This window comes from Aythya marila (genome assembly GCF_965140915.1).
Source record: "Aythya marila genome assembly, chromosome: 1".
Lineage (NCBI taxonomy): Eukaryota > Metazoa > Chordata > Aves > Anseriformes > Anatidae > Aythya > Aythya marila.
The window spans coordinates 161540251-161554855 of NC_139042.1; positions in this window are offsets into that span (position 1 = coordinate 161540251).

Sequence of the window (14605 nt, forward strand, 5' to 3'; positions counted from 1 at the left end):
GTCAGTTTTGCTAAGTTGTGCTAGTATTGAGACCTAGAGGAAAAAAAAAAAAATAATAAAAATAAAAATAAAAATAAAAATAAAAATAAAAATAAAAATAAAAATAAAAATAAAAATAAAAATAAAAATAAATGTTTCCTTCATTATTTAAGTGCTAAGTAGTCATATTATTGTTTATTGAGATTCTTTGAATGGTTTTAGTTCTGCAGGCACCTGCTTACTTTGAAATGTCCTTCTGCCTTTTTTTTGCCAATATTTTCAGTATCTGTATGTTTTCTCTGTATGTAAGGGAAAGTTTTCATATGGTAGGCATTTGGGTGGTTTGGATGTTTTATTGCTTTTCTTCAGCATCCTTACATATTTTGTTTTACTCCTGCAATATCTCCCTTTCTCACTGAATCTATGTCAGAAGTTTAAGTGCACTTCTAGTACACTTTATACATATCATCATCTTGTTGCTACTTGCTTTCAATTAAGATAAAAAGCCCATATTTAGCATTGTTGGCATTGGTTTATATATCTGAAATTGTTCATATTTTCATTTAAGGTTTTGACACTCTTCTGAAAGCTGAAGCATCAGCTGAAGCCTCACAACTATTCCAAAAGGAACAAAGGCTATAAAGTAGAAATAATTTGCCCAAATTCACAGACAAAGTGAGGATCAGATTTGAAAGTAGATGCTCTGGTTTCAATCCCACCTCACTGAAGCCTGCAGATTATCTGCCATTGATTTCCTCTGGCATTTGACCAGGCTCTGATTTCATTGTTGTAATCTTGCTAGGGGTTATGAACTTCATTCGTTTCTAACATTGCGGTTTGTGAATGCCTGTGTTATGAGATTCTTCAATTACTAGGCAAAAATAAAATACAATAAAATGATGCTTTCATGGATGGAAACAGCCCTGGCTTAAATGGAGGGTACTGCAACCAAATCATGTAATGTAGGAGTACGTGTTTTGCTAGCAACTGCTAGCTAAGGTTTCTGGACCTTTCACATTGCTGATTGTTCTGAGGCATCTCCATGCCAAACTACTCTTACAAGTAGAGAAGATGCTTACAATTTTTTCCCCTTGTTATTATTTGACTATGATTTTCTTGAATGTATGTATTACTTCATGATATTGAATACCTGCCCCAAATTTCTTGTTTGCAAATTATGTTGAGTAATCCAAAGAAGGGATTCACTGTTTGAAATGTCATGTTTCAACTCTTGTGATTGAGCATACAGTTTTCTTGGCATTTTCAATGTCCTAATTACATATCACAACTTTTAGACTAGTGTGTCTAGTTTAAAAGCTCAAATTTTTAAACTCAGCTATTGTTCTTTACTTATGAATTTATGAGTCAGTCTATGAAAACTGTCAAAATACAGGCTTTCTATAAGCAGTCTCTCCAGTAAGTTCAGCAGATGAAGTTTCAATTTTGAATGATTATTATTGGTAGAAAGTTTTAAACAGAGTCTAATAGTAAGGGTGTTAATATACACAGAAAAGTTTTATAGATGTTTACCTGACCCTCTTAGCTATATAAATTACCAAAACCATTACTAGAGATGATAGATTTCCATGCTAGCACTACGACAGAGGACTTTTTTTTTTGCAGCAGATCCCTCTGCAGAATGAGTTATAGAACCATACCAAAAATATAACTGAATCTTTTGACATCACAGAAATGTGATTAGTGTGATTTGATTTCTCTCTTCTCTCTAAAACAAAGCACTTGCAGAAGTTAGAGAAACTAAAAGCTTTATGCAGCCCTATCTTGGGGAATATATAGTGGTAACATTAAATCAAATTTTTGAGAGTGGTTCTTATAATTGGTAAAATAATATATCTCTGTGTGTGAGAGACAGGAGACAGGAAGAAAAGAGGGAAATTCTGCAAACATTTGTCCCAAGGCCAGTAAAACCCTTATGTTGTATGCTTATATCGTAACTTCTTTGAGGATCAGGCTATCACTTAGTTGTATGCTTTTGGTGTATCTTGAACACCAAAAGAATATTGAGGAGTACTGTCACACAACCAGCTATTATTATCAATTATAACAAGCAAAATCAAATTTGATTCATATGATTTTCCAATCTGACATCTTTGCTGTCAGTAAATATTCATGCAGTCAAGCTTCACTTCCACTGATGTTCAAAACATTGATTTTCACCTTTGCATTCTGAGCTATTCAGCAAACAAACAAACAAACAAAAGAACACATTTAAGTTTGATTGTTACTGTTTTCATTGACATGGTTGATTACCTAAATCATTCAATCAGAGAGCAGAAACAATATATGTGACTTACATAGATAACATCAAGCTGGAAAGCAGCAAATGTTTACAACACTTTTTGTGAGCTACTCCAATGCAGAAAAGTTTGGGGGAAGAAATAGACTATTAAAAAAGTACAAAAGTTAGATCCACCTACACCCTTTTGTTCACTCATCATTGGATTAGGAGAAATACTGGTAGACCTAGCCATGAAGTAGTCAATCAATCTTCTAAGTTGCTTCAAATTTTTAAAACAACAGGGTTTCTCTAGGTTGCTTAATAAAGACTGAGCTCCCTAAGGACCCCGCATCTCACCCTTGCAATTGGCAAGGGCTAGGAGCCACTAAAGCTGTTTGAAAAGAGGCAGCTGCCAGCATCACATAACCTGCCATGACCAGCTGGTCGCATTATGCAAACAAGTGTCCCTTGGCAAAGCAATCCAACAGGCTCTAGGGTGTATGGCTGCATTTCAGCTGGTAGCTTTGAATGGAGAAAAAAAAAAAAAAAAAAGTTATGGAGTGCAAAAGGTGCTGTGTATAAGTGGGTCTCACTCATCTTCTCTCCAGTGTTGGTGGGTGAATGTTGCTTCAACCTTTTGGTGGAAATGAAAGGTGTTAATTGCAGGTATCAAAGAGCTGTCCCACTCTGTCTGCAAAGTCAGCATGGACTACATGCTGATCCAAGGAGTAAACTGTCTTTGGAGCTGCTTAGTTGTGACTGTAGTCACCGTGATCTCTTAATTTTCTCACAAGAAACATCTTAAATCTGTTTCTCTCTCCTGTGGGGCTCTTTCAGAACCGCTAACAAGAACTGCGAGTGTGTGATGATCAACCTTTCTGCAGGCACACCAAACTCCAGACAAGCTGATATCAAGGCAATATTTTAGTGTGGGCAAAAAGACACCCAAAGATCCCCCTTCACATTGTCAAACAAATTATGCAAATATTAAAAGTAATGGAGGTAATAAATACTGTTGCTTGAATGGAAAACTCAAAAGCATATGAAAGGGAAAAGAAAAATGTAGAAGTTGACTGGACTCACTAAACAAGATTGTCCTTTTCCTGATTAGAATTATCTTAATTTTTAAAGGATAATACTTTAAAAATCCACAAGCCCAAAATTAGTAAGATTACCAGAGCTGCCCTAGAGAGTTCTCCAGGCAATCCCTTGTGTCTGCAACAGATCTGTCTGCAAAGCCATCATCGGCCTCATTTTGTACAAAAATACTGAAGAACTGAGAAGCAAATTCCTTGAACATCCTTGAAAAAAGCATGACTAATCAGCAGAAGCTTTTGCATCTCAGTGACTTTCTCAGACCCCTCCTCAGACAAGCTAATGCTGTTAACACAGAGGAATACTCACTTCATGAATGTTGATAACATTCAATGTTATCAACATGCATTTTTATTTCTCCATCCTGAATGGTGAAGACATTTTGTTTGTTTGTTTATGCTGCATAACAGGCATGTGGCACCTCATAGGAAAGCAAATAGAATAAAAAGATTGAGATTCCTGCTTCAGGCTTCAGATCAAGACTCAAGAACTGCTGGAGCAGTACCCCGTAGCTCTCCCAGAACATCAATTAAAGTTCTGTTGCCACTTAAGCATCCAAAGCAAGGCTAAGATTGTGTATACTGAGTATGTCTAACACTAAGTTCTCCACAAAAACATTTTACTGACTATTCTGTTCTGAAAACAACCAGACTTCTTGTAACACATTTCTTGGACATGATATAGTAATTTTCCCTTCTTTCATATGAGAAATATTTTCTTGGATCCAAAATAAAGCCTTCCTAAATATATTAACCTATTGGCTTGTTCTTTCTTCTCTTATCATCATTCATAAGTAATAATGTAACAGATGCTGTTCCCTGTAACTCCAGACTGAGAGATGTTTTTTACTTTCACAACAATTTTTTAGATTCTGAAAATGCTGAAGTTGGTGATTTTAAACCTCCTACTTTACTTTCAAAGTTGCTGAGGCTGCAGAATCAATCTCTGCAATGGTTACCTTCTTTAAGTCTCTCATATATCAGTGAAATAGACACAGTCTTCTCTTCATTCTGTTGTGTCTGGAATTAAGGTGGAAATTAGACTTTTTTATAGCTTTACAGACAGATAAAGATTTTTTCAAGATGCTGTCAAAGGTAAGAAATGGTACAATTCCACTGGGTGCTTAAGAGTAGCCTTTTAGTAGATTAAAATTAAAGGGAAAATTTTAAAAAATACTAACTGCTAAGTGCTAGCACAGCTAGATTTTGTCACTGCTAAAGATATAATATAGCAAAATAAGATCTTGTCTACTCCAAAAACGGGATCAGAACCTGAAATCACAGTTTAAGCAGGAGAGCAGCAGTGAGCGAGGGGACACAACCATTTAGTGTTTGGTTCTCTGATCCAGTTGAGAGGAACTGCTCAAGCCACCTTCTCCTTTCATGCTGGTCAGATGTTCTTTGCCACAGAAACATTTCTGTAGGCCCACTGTGCAAAAATTTTCTGTGGATTAAAATGCTGAAATCAGGAAATGACAAAATAAAGAAGTTTAATGGATACTGCTGCAAGGTCATTAAAAGAAATGGAGGAAAACATTTTGCTGGCAAATGGAGGTGCATAAAATAGCTGTGAAAACCTTTGCCTTCTAATAAAACACACAGTTGCTGCTGACAATATAACTAACCCCCAGATTGTTCCTTTTCAGGCTTCAATACATTTCGTCTTTGGTTTCCAAAACCTCAAAACATCCTTTCGATTTTAAAAGTTTTCCAAGGAATCTGTCCCTTTCTTTCCCATGGTGGGGAAGAGGGGAAGGAGCTTCTGCCAAAGTCTAAACTATTTGATATTTTCCACATTTAATTTCCAGTGCAACCGAACAAAACTAAAAGCCAGCTTCCTTGTGAACCCTTTTGAGCCTCTGTCTCTCTCTGCCTCCTGTTCTTGGTACAAGTGACCTTAGCAGGTGCTAGGTTTCACATTCCACCTCATTTGCTCCTTTGTTCATAAGCATTTCTGTCCTCCCTATCTTCTCACCACGTGATCTTCTATGATTCCTCTCACAGCTGTCAGAAGGCAGGGAGGGGATGTATTTCTGACATGCCCTCAGTGCTCGCAGCTTCCATTCCTGGTCAAAAGGAAGAAAACCACCAGAAACGCTTGTACGCATCAGTCTGTCACTGAGCAGCAAATAGGGCAGAGTGGCTTGTGGTGGCACATCATACATAAAGCAAAGGTGTAGGGCAGACCAAAAATTCCTTTGAAACTGTGAAGGATCACAGGTCTGGTGTCCTGCTGACATGATCAAGCCCTCACTAAGCATTGAAGCAAGGCTGTTGGCCTAGCATTCACGAGTGATGCTGCCTCCTCCATTACAAGGTCTTTGTAGAAGACACTGGTGTCAACATCCCTGCCACCTGTAGGTGTCACACTTTGAGGAGAGAAGTACCATTTACCTAAAGTAGCCTGGAGGAAAAACACCAGTCCTGCATTAAAAGCACAATCGTCTTCTAATCTCAATGTCTGTGCTGAGCTGATGAGACAACAGACGATGAAGCAAGGGAAGATATTTCTCTAATAGGTCAATTATTCCCTAATTGTCTTTCCCCAAATTTCTCGAAGCTTCCCTCAGTCACAGGGTAGCTGTCAGTTCCTGGAATAGTTGAGTCTCCATCCTGGAAGCCCTTGAGTTCACCCAGACGTACAAGCAGTCATCACTAAACAGTATTTCAGGTCTTATATGTTCTCCCACACAGTTTGTTTTTTCCTTCTCACTTCCCCTCATTATTTGATGAGCTCTTGGATTTGATAGCTACTATTCCTAAACAGATGTAAGTACACAGAAAATTAACAAATCTTATATGGATAAAGTATCAGTTTATTGTCACATTCAATATGAAGTAAATGCAGTCTTTCAAGTCATTAATATTGGTAAAAAAAAAAAAAAAAAAAAAAAAAGTTAGGAATAATTTATACTATGATTTCACTGCATTTTCAAATCAGTCCATCCCCCTCACATCTAGTCAACTTCACAGCACAATGAAAGCTGACACACTGAAGAATACCAGACTCATTTTACATTCTGTTTCATGGTGTTTCTGGACCTACTTCTGTGTTTGTCCATGATGTACTACAGAAGGTTTCACTTTAAGAAACTTTGACTACTGCCTCTTAGAATATTTATAGTGGGCCATTAATTTGCTAATGCAGTTTTATTTATTTTTAATTCCAAAGGAAATACAGTACTCATGTTCAGAAGATTCTCATAAGTGACCAAAAATGTTTTCTAAATACATCATTTTAAGTGCTCTTTTTCTGACTGCCTAAAGTCACCCCCAAGTTTTACTCATGGAAGTACTGTTCTTCGTTGTTCTCTGTTTTCTCAATTTCATTTTCTTACTGAGTTGATTATGTGCCTCTGCAGGGATGGCATTTTAGAAATGTATTCTTTGATGACAGGAGAAAATTACTTTGTTTGCCTTACCACAAACAGTGGGGAAAATCTTAAATTCTTTATTTGAGCAAAGTCCTTATGACTTCAGTAACTTCTTTGCTAAAAAGTAAAATTAAAGGTACTGTATTTTGAAAATCTATCTGATCTGAGCCCACTAGAACACAATGAAAGAAATTCAGTGTTGAGAGAGAAGCTTGATGCTGAAGACTTAAATCTGCATGATTGGCTTCAAACATATGTCTAGTTCATTTAGGAACTACTCATTACTTGAAGGGATACCCAGGGACAACTCTTATTGTGATTTGTACCCAAGTGTGTCAATATGCAGTCTGTCATGATATAAGGTCCCAAAATAAAATATTCTATTTTGATCCAGATAGGCAATCTTTGATATTTTTGAAAAAGAAAAGATTCACTTAAATCTTTCATAGTTCGAAGTATTTCCCTGTCTCTGCCAAAGAGGTCCTTTCTGATTTTGGGCAAGGCATTTAGACTAAAATGGTAACAGGTTATCACTATTTGTGTGCTCCCCATATACAGAAGAACATGTAATGTGAATTCCTGGGGCCAGATTTGCATGCATAGCTGCAGCTGTATATTAGACCTATGGCCTGAACTCACTCATTTCAATAAAATCATACCCTTACAAAAATCAGGACCTGGGTATTTTGAGAAGCTTATGCAAATGGCTGTTGAGTGCCATTGAGACTTACCCTTTCTGTATAACTGACCTACTGCATCAGCCAAGAATCTGAGCTCCTAGGCCATCAACAGATGCTTGTTAACAAAAATTTCTTTATGATATACCTTGTAAAACATATTTGGCTAATGTGTTCAGGGTTTTAAAAATCTGCTTTAATTGCATGAACACTTAGTTATTTTTAAAATACCTCCCTTTTTTATAACTGACTGAAATATATGCAAACTAATAAAAGTGCTGTCAAAACAGACATTCATACTCAGATGACTAACACCTGAAGCAACAGCTTTCCTTAGAGAAATGGTGACCTTATAAATGAATTTCAGTGACGCAAAACGGTATCACCTGACTAAGTTACATCATTTTCTCAGCGAGGTCTAGGCAATGTAAGTCTAATCTACTTTTGACTTACTGTCTGCCTGTACCTTAAGTTTGTATTAGAATGGTTGGTTTATGTAGTTTTGTGGCATATCATCATTCATGATCAAAAAAGGTGGAAGTGCCAAGTTTGAAATGGCTTGATCAAATACAGATTCACCTTGTGAATTTAGCTCTACACAGCAGCAGAGCAAGAGAAGCCATGCACTTCCCAGACAGAAGCTTGTGTACAGTGTGAGAGTGCCTGTCAGTATCAGAGAAGAAAAATGTAAGAGCACTTTAATTCTCTAAGAGAGCGATTGAGAAGTTAGGGAACACACTGTAAGACTAAACTAAGACCACTTGAAAAGTGGAAATGATCTTCAGGTGTAGTTCTAACCTTGGTTCTCCTCTGCAGCAGTACCAGTCTTTCAATCCTCCTCTCTGTGTACCTTTTTATCTGTTATGCAAAATCTGCTAGGAGCATTCTCTGTGATCTTTAGAAGTAAAGCAAAAGATTCAAAGCCCATGCCAATATAGGAATGTGGTTGGACTTTTTCCATCTAGAGGAATTACGAATTCTCTGAAGGATGTCTGAAAAGCTTGTTGTTCAAAATCAGTGGCAAATTAGAAAGTGTATCCATTCCTGGATGATCACAGAATCAAGAAATAGCTCAAAAAACAATCCTCCTCCAAAGGAGTTGGTTTCCTCAGATTCAGTAAACACCATATTAAACAGACCAAGACAGGAAGGAATGCACTGTAAACATAATTCCCAGAATTACTACTGAAACCCACACCAAAACAAGAAACAACATTTTTTGAATGATTTCTTGGTTATGGTGATTTCCTATTTTCTTGTCTGACATATGACATACCTGTCAGGGATGTGCTGGCTAGCAATAGGTAACTAGAGCAGCTATATAGAAATGAGACCTGTAAGGCAGTAACTGAGTCAAGGTAAATAATAACATCAGTGATTTTTACTGTTTTTCTTTCTCACAATAACTGCTCCTAATAATTAAGATTCTTCAACTTTCTTCTTTCACTTTATCTCCCAAAGCATTACACTATTCTTTTTTAAAGAAAAAACAAAGAACAACAACAAGCAGTGGACAGATGCCACCTTAGTTCTCTATGCATTCAGCATTTTCATTGTGAGCCGTGTTGGTCAGCTGTAATTTGCCAGCCAAGTCACCCGATTTGCACTGTGCTTGTTTTCTAGCCGAATCCAGGTGTAAGTGCTTCCAGCATGAATACAGACAGATGAGCATAAAATATTGCTTCCTGCAAATACTTGCACCTGTCACTGTGTTACTTGTCACTGGTTTTCATTTGCTGAAAATGTTCAGGAAAAGTTGGATAGGTGAATTTCCACTGCAGCAAACATAAAGGAAGAAGTGTGAATTCAGCCACAGGAACTTCACTTTGTATTTTACCCAGTGAGCCTTTCAGCCCCAGCACATGATGTCCTCAGAGTCTTAAATTTCATGGGAAGTTTCACAGAGGAGACACTGTAAAATGTGGCGGAAAAAAAAAAAAAAAAAAAAAAAAGTTAAAAGGTATGTTAACATCCAGCTGTCCATAGATCTGAACCAAATGGGTACCTTGCTTGAGTTATCTGAAATGTGAACAAAACATCTCTCTTTGCTACTCATTGTGGTCCCACTATGTGAAAGAGGAATGGTCTTTACTGAGAATTTCAGAGGTAAGGCCAAGATTGAGTTTATAATCGAAAACAAGTTTCGACCTTAGCTATGCAGAGCCAGTAGCCTCTCCATAATACAACTGTCAGTTCAATTTTTGTCAGTGATATAAACATGGAATTGAAATAAGTGTTAGACTAGGATTTGGATGAAAGTTTTAATCAGATGAGCACCTGCACTCCAAGTCTTAAAAAATCGCTGAAACTGAAATTGTGTGTGAAACATTGCCATCCAGTGGCTGCTTGTGCAATTTCCAACCCTTCCCTTTGTAGAAGAGAAAAATGCTACGGATTATGCCATTCCTGCTCTTCTGTTTTATGAAACCACGCTGGTCTCTGCATTAGCACCACAATTCCAGAGAGAAAGCTCAAATACCAAGGGTCTTCAGTTCTTTCAAGTTGTATGCTTTTTTAAATAAACATTACTTTCTCATAGCAATGCATTGTATTGACATTTAAACCTCACTTCTGTATCTGTGGTATATCTCCCACAAGGGGAGTTTGCAACAGATAAGTGAAAGCCCAAGGGAGTCAAGTGGCAAGTTAAAGACCATGATCCTGCAATGAAAATATAACATCATCCTTTCTCCATCTGAATGTCATTCCTCACTCTCCTTTATCCCATCCTGCTAGCCTTCTGTTTGAAGTCCCCTGGAGTTGCCTCATTCCCAAAAGCTCCACCACTGTCTTTACCCTCTTGTGGGGGATTGAAACATTTGGAAGCTCCACATGCTGCCCCTGGCAACTAATTCTTTTGCTTTGCCACAGGATATCTACAGCATGGGCAGAGATGGTGAATTTCCTTCTGCCACCTTGTCACCCACACTCAGCTCTGAGCTGGAGGGACCACATTTGATCTTCATCTCTAGTTAATCCTCTGTCCCTCTGCAGATCTACACCGGGATTTGCAGATGGTCAGGGGGAGTTAGAGGCACAGCAGCAGAAATTCATCTGAGGGCTTAATTTCCTTGGAGAACACTGATAGTTTTTAATAAAAGCATCAGCAGCAGCAGTCATCTTTGCAAAGGAGGTGCTAATCCATAGGAAATGAGATTGAGAACAGCTGTATTAGTTGTTACTGTGACTCAGTTCCTTTGAATCGTGGCCCACACTGGGGAAATTAAGAAGTTCTGCTCCTTTCCCAGGTCCATAAGCCTGGTTCTACTTTGTTCTCACCACATTCATGATATCCACCAGGTTATGTAGACTTATTGTCTTTGCAAACAACATGACGCTGCGTGGAAACCCATGCCCACAAAGTCCTTATCGCCAATAAGGGAAACTGTTGCCCACAAGTACAGCCATTATCTCACCAAGCTGCAAAGCATTTCGTGTAGTGAAAGCTCTTTCCTCAGGTCTGGAGAGGAGTTCTGGCATTTGGACTAGATGGTATTTGTTCCAAAGTATGCAAGACCTTTGAGGGTAAATATTTGACCTGTCTGTGGTATCAGGTATATGACAGATATATTAAAGGTCACACATACTACTAATGATAAAAGGGTTAGCACAAAAATGTAGTTTATTTTATAAAAATAAAAGTAGCTAGTGGGTTGCAACAATCAGGCAAATAAAACAAAGATATTAAAAGCTTTCAAACGGTTTCATATTCTTAGACTCTTTCAAGTTCCTCCTTTTGGTGGTCTGCCCTAGCTAGACAAACTCAGAAGCGATCTTACAGTCCTATTAAATGTTATCTGTGTGAAATCAATCAAAAGTACTCTAAATAGCATGTAGCTCTGGGACTGATTCATGAAACATTGCCCTGTCTGATAAGTATGGCCTGTAGATTATTCAGTTATGCACCTAAAGAGTCAAATTCACCAAGCAGCAACCCATCCCCTATATTCTACCCTACAGAAGAGGAATCCATGAGCCTCACTGTAAATCACCAGAACATCTGAGGATTATAGAATTTAAACAAATCATCAGAGCTTTTCTAGGCTCTCTGCTTTCTTTGCTTTCCTAATTAACTTTTATGTAACTTATTGTATTACCTACCTGCAACAGGGAGCTAGCACACTAATCCATCTGCAAGGTGACTCCTGTTGTGTGCTATGCAGATTGGGATATTGATATGCTGCTGTAGACTACAAGACATATCTGTTTCTGTCCCTTGTCTGTCATTTGTAGATAGAAAAGGAGGAATGGCTCAGAGACTAACAAGAGAGCTTGATCCTACCATATCTCTAGACTAATGCAGGGAACAATAAGACTGGGATAACCGTCCTTACTTAGACATTATGGTGATTGGCTTCGTTACCGTGTCTATGATTGATCTGTGCTTTGAGAGATTCAATCAAATCAAAGCTTTAAATAGATATAGCCTTTGTGATTGTTAATTTTAAGGCAGGATTCAGTGCTTTTAAGCTCTGGCACTTATCTTTGCTCTCTCCACATTTAAATCTATATAATCAAAGTCCCTTTGGGAGCTGTGACTTATTGCAGTCAAACTCACTGCAGTTATGGAGCCCCATAGAAATGATCAACACTTTCTCTTAAGTCCCCTAGACTTATTGTTGATGATCACTATAAATATTTTTCAGCAGGATTTATTCTGCTCTTAAAAAAAGGCAGGTGTTAAAGTTATTAGAAGTACGTCAAAAGTTTGCCAGTTAATACCAGCCTAGAGGTGTGTTTACCAATGATAACATGAAAAATAAGAAAGAAAAAAAAAATCTGTGGGAATTAGGATTTGTCAGTTATTTCAGAAAGTTTGGGATCATTTTGGGAAAACCAATTTTTAGAAGAGGAGGCTCTATTAAAGTACCATTTCAGCAATCAGACTCTCTAAATCCAAAATGTAGGAAACCTTTCTTGCATGAAATAGCGTGTTTCAGTTTCTAGAGATATCTTTTAAAGAGTCAGTCAAAGATTACAGAGTTGCCCTGGGATCCCCAGGTGACAGAAGAAGTGTGGACAAGCACTTTTAAACAGGCAGCTTTCACCTGCACAGAGCCCCAGCAGTACCACAATTTTCTTCATTCCTGCCATTTCCAACACACCATGCAGAATAAGCACCTGAACCTCTTCTTGCTTGTACAGCACCCAGCATGCTTTTATGCCGGCCAAAGAAACAGGAGTAATAACAGATTTGAAAGCCTGTTTGTCATTACATACAAATTATTCCCATATATATTATGTTCCATCAAAACATTACTGTATCCTCTTCTGTCCCCAGTTGAAAAAAATAATAATAATAATAAATATATTAAGCCAAAAAGATCTATGCACAGATTTGTAGTGGTGTTGAGTTTTCCTGCTGCGATTGCTACAGCAGTCTTTTGAGCAGCTGAAATTTTGTAACCAAATGGGGGGAGGGAGTTAAAAGCCAAAGAAATGTAAAGTAATTGTCTGGAAAGTTCCTAAGTGGGTTTTGAGTGTAGTTTTCCAAGAATGTGCTCTTTTACAGAAAGAAGTGATTTTTGCTGAGAGCAGTGAGTGTTGCTGATTTACTGAAGTTGATATTGGCTAGCTGCCTGGTTACAGTCCCAGGCACAGAATTATTTGCCTTCCAGGCCGCCAGCACTAAGTCCTTCAGCTCATCTCTATTTACTTCAGACACAGCCCAGGAGGTAGGAAAATAGATGCATGCTTTCATAGGAGTTAGGCCACAGACACACTGGAGAGGCAACAGTTACATTTACAATGGTCCCAGTTTTCACAGGTCTGTTCCAGATCCCACAGTCTCACGTCCTCATCCTATGAAAGCAAATACAGGTGAGTATTGCTGTGCCTCGGAGAGGAGTGGGGTATCTTGCAAGCAGCTCTGTGTATGCTGTGCTTCTCACAGGAACTGACCTGAGAGTTCAAAATACACTTACAACCACCAAGAATATTAAAGTGTTATAGCATGAAGGTAATCCTGCACACAGTGCAGTGGCCCATGTCAGCATGAAGACCTGATAACGGCATCCACTGATGCAGCCTTGGAGTTCGAAGATTTTGTCATGCAGGTAGCCCTGCAGTCCTTCCTGGTATTCCTGCTGTAGGTGTGGAAAGGACCTGATGACATTCAGCCTCCCACTATGAAGAGAAATGCATTTATATAGCCTTCTCTGAAAAACATTGGTACAAAAAAAAACATCCTTCAGCAGCCTGTTCCAGAACATAAACATATTTATAGTTTGATTTATTTTCCTAAATATTTAGCTAAGGTAATGATTGATGAAACTTCAGCTGCTATTTTCCTGAGACTGCTGTTGAGCACAGAGAATGATGGGTCACTGTCCTCTTATAATAATCTTTTAAATTTTGCAGGGTTGAAAGGCTATCGGAATTACCTCTCCCCAATTACAGTTATCTCTTTTCTGGAGGTGACAAATCCTTTCCTCTTTCATTTCTCACAGATAATGTTTTTTAAACACCTCTGACTATTTTCACTGCTCTTTTTTTGGAATGTCTTCCTTTCAAAGCATGGCACTCTGACCTATCCAAATGCTGTCACACCAGCACTGCAAAGAGTAAATTCTTCTCAGTTCTGTGACACTCTTGTTAATACATCCCAGAGGGAGATTGATTTGCTATGCAACAGTATCTCACCAGCAGATTGTTTTCAGTTTGTGGTTCAGTAGAAGCCCCAGACCCTGTTCTGCAATTTTGCTATCTTGCCAGGTATTGGCCATTTTGTGCTTGATTTTGCATTATCACCATCTACATTTCCTTCTCCTAAACTTCATTTTGTTGATCTTAGATCCTCAGTTTCCCAAGTCAGGCTGGCTATCTAGTTGATAAAAAGCCCCAATTTACAGATGCAGGCAATGCTTTCAACCATAAAGACTGTGCTGTAAGCAAGTGCCCCAGAGCAGCAGGACCAAGGCTGGAGTGGAGTTCTCCAGGAGTAAGGTCCCTGGGTAAGGAAATTGTCCACACAGGCATGAAGAGGAGACATGGCAGTAATGTCAGAGATGCAACATGTTCCATCCAATGTACTAGTTTCCTTTTGTTATACCACTAGAGGAGATAAACAAACAAACAAACAAAAGAAAAATGATTTCTTCTACTAGCAATGTCACGTAAGTGCTTTTGTCTTCCAGGTATAAGCATCTGCTTGCTAACAAAGGTCTGGGTCCCACGAATACTCAGTAGGTCATAACTGATCCGATCCCTTTTAACTGGAAGCCTGCTGAAAGCAGTTCACGT